Source organism: Rhipicephalus microplus, chromosome 6, assembly GCF_043290135.1.
Source record: "Rhipicephalus microplus isolate Deutch F79 chromosome 6, USDA_Rmic, whole genome shotgun sequence".
Lineage (NCBI taxonomy): Eukaryota > Metazoa > Arthropoda > Arachnida > Ixodida > Ixodidae > Rhipicephalus > Rhipicephalus microplus.
In genome coordinates, this window is record NC_134705.1 from 117455053 (window position 1) to 117462037 (window position 6985).

Here is a 6985-nt window from a genome sequence, read left to right on the forward strand (position 1 = left end):
CTGAATCGTTGCGTGGTGGAACTGGTGACTTCTTGTCTTGTTCGGTGTTTCCTGAGCTTTCGGAGCTGTAATGTTAGGCGCAGTCTTGATATTTTGTGCCAAATGCGTTTCTGGCGCCGATCCCTTATGCGAAGATGCTCACATCACGAATTTGTTTTAATACACTTGCTTTGCGTCGTCGTCCTTGTTGGTGTGTCCGTTGTAGTTCCTGGAGTTTGTGAAGTTGCCTTTGCTGAAATTGCTCGTCTTTTTGTGAAAGTTGGTCAGATGGGCATCTTTCAGGAACATTTGTCTGCTTTTCTTTGCATGATGATTTCATCAGTAAATAGTCGATAGTGGTTAGGGTGTCACGATTCTTGTCAGGCAGTGGAGATAGTGTGCCAGAATTGACAGAAAAATCTGCTGAGGCTCTTGCAACGACATTCTTAATGGACGTTCCTGGCACAGGTAAGTGCTTGAAAGTTGATCCTTCCGAGCCTCCTGTGTCGATTGTGCTCTCAGGTGGCTGGGAACTCGACGGCGACACTGCGAGAGGATTGGTTTGGTCAGATTTTACTTGGGGCTGTTTCTCTGTGTCCGCACCTTGGGAGGTAAGCTGTTCTGATGCATGAATGAGGATTGTTGGTCCTAGGCTTGGCTGAGTATATTCGGAGTTCCGCAGCTCTATGCCAACCTTAGTGGGCGAGTGAGAGGCGTGAGATGAGCGTTGTGAGCGATGAAACAGCGAAGTGATGTAAAACCAGGATGCGGGCCAAGTCTGCGAGATGGGGAGTAAGCTGCTCCAATGCGCGGAGACTGATTTTCACTCTTTGAATCATCTTGGTGTTGTTTGGTATTTTCCCTATGTGTCAGCTGGTCTACCATGAACAAGGCGTCCTTATGACATGAACAGTGACCGTTAGGAGCCTCTGAAGAGCTGCGTCGTAGAAAACCAGGTGGTGGACCATGTATGCGAGACGAAGCATGCAAGGCATCAGTAGGGTGAGCGACGTCTCGTGTCGTATGTTGGTGCCACGACTTTGGAAATGCCGACTTTCGTGCACAAGGGAGCTGCGCTTGACGGTTGGGTTTTTCCCAATATACGAATGGTCTTCTGTAAGCAAACGCATGTGCCACTTCGTCTTGACGCACTTGTCGATTCGCGCTGGACTTTCGAATGCTTGAGGACTGCTTAGGAAATTGAGGATAGTGTGCAGTTGTCTCTAGATGGTTGGCAATGAGTATGTCTTGGGTCATAGTCATTAAAACAGGTAATCATCTCCTCTTTGATTTTTGCCATGATTCGTCGTTCTGGAATATGTGAAATAGGTAAAATTTGAATGCCTTACCAGTGACGTAGTCGCTGAGGTTCGTAACCATCTCCCGTTCCGACCAGGATGCAGCGGTAGCGTGGAGTTCGAACAGGTTGAACCAGTCCTCTACGGGTCCGTAGTCCGCTGATCAGGTGTACTTGGGGATGTCGAGGTCAGCCGATGGTTCTGTCATGGTGCTGGTCGTTGTCCTCCTAGGCGATGATTCGGTAGTCAATGTCCGGTCAGGGCGTCTTCTGGGGAACTGCGTCGATGAGGACTAACTGATGAAGGGGCAGGCAGGTTTCCATTCTGTCGACTCGTGTGACGCTATGATGAGTTGGAGACGTGGCCTGGCTCATACGCCATGTTTATTTTAAAAGCACTTCTTCCTCCTCGGCTTCTACGAACCATCTTTTTGCCAACCATCTACTTTTTGCAGTGGGGAATTCGCGAGGCAATAGGCTCCTCTAGCAAACGCCCCGCCATGGTGGTCTAGTGGCTAAGGTACTCGGCTGCTGACCCGCAGGTCGCGGGTTCGATTCCCGGCTGCGGCGGCTGCATTTCCGATAGAGGCGGAAATGTTGTAGGCTCGTGTACTCAGATTTGGGTGCACGTTAAAGAACCCCAGGTGGTCGAAAGTTCTGGAGACCTCCACTACGGCGTCTCTCATAATCAAATGGTGCTTTTGGGACGCTAAACCCCACAAATCAATCAATCAATCAGTTCATACGTCATATATATATATATATATATATATATATATATATATATATATAAATATATATATATATATATATATATATATATATATATATATATATATATATATATATATATATATATATATATATATATATATATGTGTGAAAAGGGCATTACCACGTCTAGCCTCGGGGCTGCGATCCTGAAGTCGTGCAGGCACCGGGCGGAACAAAGCTTCGACGAACAGGTGTGTCGCCTTCAGGTAGCCGGCTTCCCGACGCCTGTTATCACTTTTGTTTGTGAAGGTCTGATACGTCAGATCAAGAAGGGTCTTAAAAGTGTTAAAAAACAAGAGAGGTCAAAGCAATTGTCAGCCACCGCCCTTGTTTGGCGCATCACCCAAGATCAGTAAAACCTTTGCCTAACTACAAGTCCGGTCATTCAAAATTAGTGAAAAGGGCATCACCACATCTAGCCTCGGGGCTGCGATCCTGAAGTCGTGAAGGCACCGGGCGGAACAAAGCTTCTACGAACAGGCGTGTCGCCTTCAGGTACCCGGCTTCCCCACGCCCGTTATCACTTTTGTTTGCGAAGTTCTGATACGTCAGATCAAGAAGGGTGTTAAAAGTGTTAAAAAACAAGAGAGGTCAAAGCAATTGTCAGCCACCGCCCTTGTTTGGCGCATAACCCAAGATCAGTAAAACCTTTGCCTAACTACAAGTCCGGTCATTCAAAATTATTGAAGAAGGGCATCACCACGTCTAGCCACGGGGCTGCGATCCTGAAGTCGTGTAGGCACCGGGCGGAACAAAGCTTCTACGAACAGGTGTGTCGCCTTCAGGTAGCCGGCTTCCCGATGCCCGTTATCACTTTTGTTTGCGAAGGTCTGATACGTCAGATCAAGAAGGGTGTTAAAAGTGTTAAAAACAAGAGAGGTCAAAGCAATTGTCAGCCACCGCCCTTGTTTACCGCATATCCCAAGATCAGTAAAACCTTTGCCTAACTACAAGTCCAGTCATTCAAAATTAGTGAAAAGGGCATGACCACGTCTAGCCTCGGGGCTGCGATCCTGAAGTCGTGCAGGCACCGGGCGGAACAAAGCTTCTACGAACAGGTGTGTCGCCTTCAGGTAGCCGGCTTCCCGACGCCCGTTATCACTTTTGTTTGCGAAGGTCTGATACGTCCGATGAAGAAGGGTGTTACAAGTGTTAAAAAACAAGAGAGGTCAAAGCAATTGTCAGCCACCGCCCTTGTTTGACACACAACCCAGGATCAGTAAAACCTTTGCCTAATTACAAGTCCGGTCAATCAAAATTAGTGAAAAGGGCATCACCACGTCAAGCCTTGGGGCTGCGATCCTGAAGTCGTGCAGGCACCGGGTGGAACAAAGCTTCTACGAACAGGTGTGTCGCCTTCAGGTAGCCGGCTTCCCGACGCCTGTTATCACTTTTGTTTGCCAAGGTCTGATACGTCAGATCAAGAAGGGTGTTAAACGTGTTAAAAGCAAGAGAGGTCAAAGCAATTGTCAGCCACCGCCCTTGTTTGGCGCATAACCCAAGATCAGTGAAACCTTGGCCGAACTACAAGTCTGGACATTCAACATTAGTGAAGAAGGGCATCACCACGTCTAGCCTCGGGGCCTCTATCTTGAAGTCCTGTAGGCACCGTGCGGAACAATGCTTCTACGAACAGGTGTGTCGCCTTCAGGTAGCCGGCTTCCCGAAGCCCGTTATCACTTTTGTTTGCGAAGATCTGATACGTCAGATCAAGACGGGTGTTAAAAGCGTTAAAAAACAAGAGAGGTCGAAGCAGTTGTCAGCCACCGCCCTTGTTTGGCGCATAAACGAAGATCAGTAAAACCTTTGCCTAACTACAGTCCAGACAAATTGATCCAGACATGGATCATTTGTCTGGCAAATTCAAATGACAAATTGAAATGACAACTTCAAATGATTTTAATGACAAATGATCCAGACAAAATAGGAAGAAGACGCCTTTCGCCCTCGAGTCTTAAGGGATGGCATTTCTGTTTCCATGCATGGTAAACCGGAATCTCAGTCCTTATTCGGTGGATTTCGGAGCAGTGCCTATGACATACGATTTGTGTATTTTGCGTGGGAGCTGTCTTTCCCAAAACACGCTGTCCTAATTGAGAAGAAAGAAGAAGTGTGGCGTTCCGTATGCTCCGCGGGTATATCGTAGTCTTCAGAGCCATCAGGGACCCATGCACCCATCGCACTTGTTCACTTCTGACGCCAATACCTGACTAGGTGTTTTACATATGAAAAAAAAAACACACCGAAGATCACGATCGTCCTTAAGTCAAACTCTGAGCGCTACTTGGTGTAGGAGCAACTCCACTATGGTTTGAGGTTCTCGCTCTCCGTGGTTGTAGAAATGTAACAATCGTTACATACTGCCTGAGAAACTTTCAGCGTCTAAGCACTACAAACACCACAAAGTGCAGTTCAGGCACCCCGAATCAAGTGAAATGCGGACAGCACATTTAAGACAAGCAAAGCCAGATGCAGTGCAAGTACCGTCTGTGCATGAGTAGGGGCCCCGACTGAGAGATGGGCGTGCTTTATAGAGGAAGAAAGAAAGTGAAGTTAGAGGCTATTGGCCTATGAAATCTACGGACTTGGTGTTCTCTCTTTTTCGTCCTCGTTCGCTCTATCGGTTACATCGACGGCGACAACACCAACGGTGACACTGCTCAATGCAGAAATGAAAGCTTAAGAGCTTCGCTCTGAAACAAATATAGAACATTCAGTTGTACCATGTAGATGCGAGTGCATCCATGAAGCTACAGCATTCCACGGCAGTGGTCATGCTGCTCTAGGTAATGCAATCAATACTTGCTTGCGTACAACACTGCAAAGTGGCACAAAAAGCAAGCACGTTGTCATTCGGCACAAAGGAAAATATCTCGACACTATGGCAACGCTATGCCTGTAACAATATATATGAAAACTTTGAGAAAAAGACCGGGCTCCGCCATGGTGGTCTAGTGGCTAAGGTACTCGGCTGCTAACCCGCAGGTCACGGGTTCGAATCCCGGCTGTGGTGGCTGCATTTCCGATGGAGCCGGAAATGATGTAGGCCCGTGTGCTCAGATTTGGGTGCACGTTAAAGAACCCCAGGTGGTCGAAATTTCCGGAGCCCTCCACTACGGCGTCTCTCATAATCATATGGTGGTTTTGGGACGTTAAACCCCACATATCAATTAGAAAAAGACCGGAAGAGTGGAACGTCTGACAAGAGTGACTAAGCACACATATTTCAGCAAAGCTATACTTACTACAGGAATGCTTTCTCGTTGAAATTGAATTTTAAAATAATACTCAGGCAATTGTCATAGCGGCAACAATGTTATAATGTGCTGGCACGTTCCTAGACATTCGTGTGCCTTTGTTAGCATACAGTTCTAACTACAACACGCAATAGTGTTCTACAAACTAATGTGAGTGAGACTTACGTGTAAAAGAAAGCATTACGTACAGATACAGAGAATTAGGCACAATAAACAACCCCTTTTATAGTGAATTATGCCCTTTCTTTACCTGGTGGCTTCTTTTTTTACTTGAGGCAAATTTATAATAACATGAAGTGTGTAGGCATATTCCAGAAACAAAAAATGACTCAAATAAAAAAACTGGCAGTGCTGCGGAATATTCATGTGCCTCTCACTTCTGACGAGATTCAAAGGGTAACATGAAGTGGGACAAGCGTCCACAAAATGTACTTGCCGAACATGTGTAATGAATACGCCATAGGTATCTATTCGTTCTGTAACAATATTTTCTTGTAAAGCAAACCGTTGATAGTATTGCTTTTCAATTGTGTTGGACAGTGATCTCACCCTCTGAGATATTGTACATTAGTATATGCTGCAACAATCATTTGTCAGATTTAGCTTCCGAGAGAATCAATGCATAAAGAAGGCGTACATTGGTGTAAGCATGACCATACTGTATGATAGTGTTTTTATAAGCATAAGATTGTATTAGGTGCATTTAAAACACATTATTTATTTCAGGTATATTCCCAAACAAAAGAAACTTGAAAAAATTTGTGCCTTGCTCTTCTGGCTGCTGCTGCCTGAAGGCCACATCTCTAAATGATATCTTGAAGCTTGACATCCACAGATTTGAAGAGCACAGTCTTAAGCATGAAGAGTACACCTGTACTTTTTCTGTATTTTGGTAGAGTCTGCCACAATTATGGTGAGTCGCTTGACTAGATGCTGTGCCCATGAAACTAATGAATGGATGAGAAATTTTAAAATAATTTGTTATAACATCGCTGTTTCTTCACGTTTTTCTATTTACAGAGTCTATGCACCACGTACATCAGTGCAGGAAAATTTCGCAGAAGTAAAATGATTTCAAGTGAATTGCGGAATCTATAGCTTGCCAACCTGAAGCACACTTAGGATGTTGAATTTTGTCGCTATGCGCGTAATACTTTGCATGTAATACATACAAGTGAGTCATCACCACTTTCATGAAAGATCTTCACAGGAACGCTTGCTATGAATATGGCACACGCAATCAGGGCAATATATTGTCACGTGCTTGCTCAAGAAAGACGTTGGCAGTTGTACATGTGCCATGAAGGAATATGAAATAGACGAAAAAGAAGAACTCGCTTGTGCGTTCTAATAAAAAGACGGCCCTGCTTCTGGTGTCTCAATCTCTGCGGCAAGACCTCTGTTTGACGTCGTGACACTGGTGGAGGTGCTGGGTAGGGGGAACGCAGAGGGCCCGAAGATCTTCACGCAGTATTTTCCTAATCATTTGTCGCAGGGAACTTTCACATACGGCAGTGTTCTGAGCTGCAGCACTTACTGCCGTGTGGTTCGACAGGCGGTCAAAATGTCGGCAATGTTGTTGCAGTGCGCACTCGATGACAGTCGCCTCTCTTATGAATACATATACTGTTGTAGGTGGATTTCGTCCGATGCCCACAAACACTGGTTCCTTAACACC

General features: G+C 45.7%; 1 protein-coding gene across 1 annotated transcript in view; it reads left to right on the forward strand.

Annotated features, from left to right (window-relative positions):
- The window catches only part of LOC142765447 (protein Skeletor, isoforms B/C-like), a 62154-nt gene extending 55523 nt beyond the window's left edge, over positions 1-6631 (forward strand). Inside the window, exon 10 of the mRNA XM_075866479.1 lies at positions 6328-6631. The gene's annotated coding sequence lies outside the window, so the exon portion shown is untranslated. The remainder of the gene's footprint in view (positions 1-6327) is intronic.
- The last annotated feature ends 354 nt before the right edge of the window (positions 6632-6985 follow it).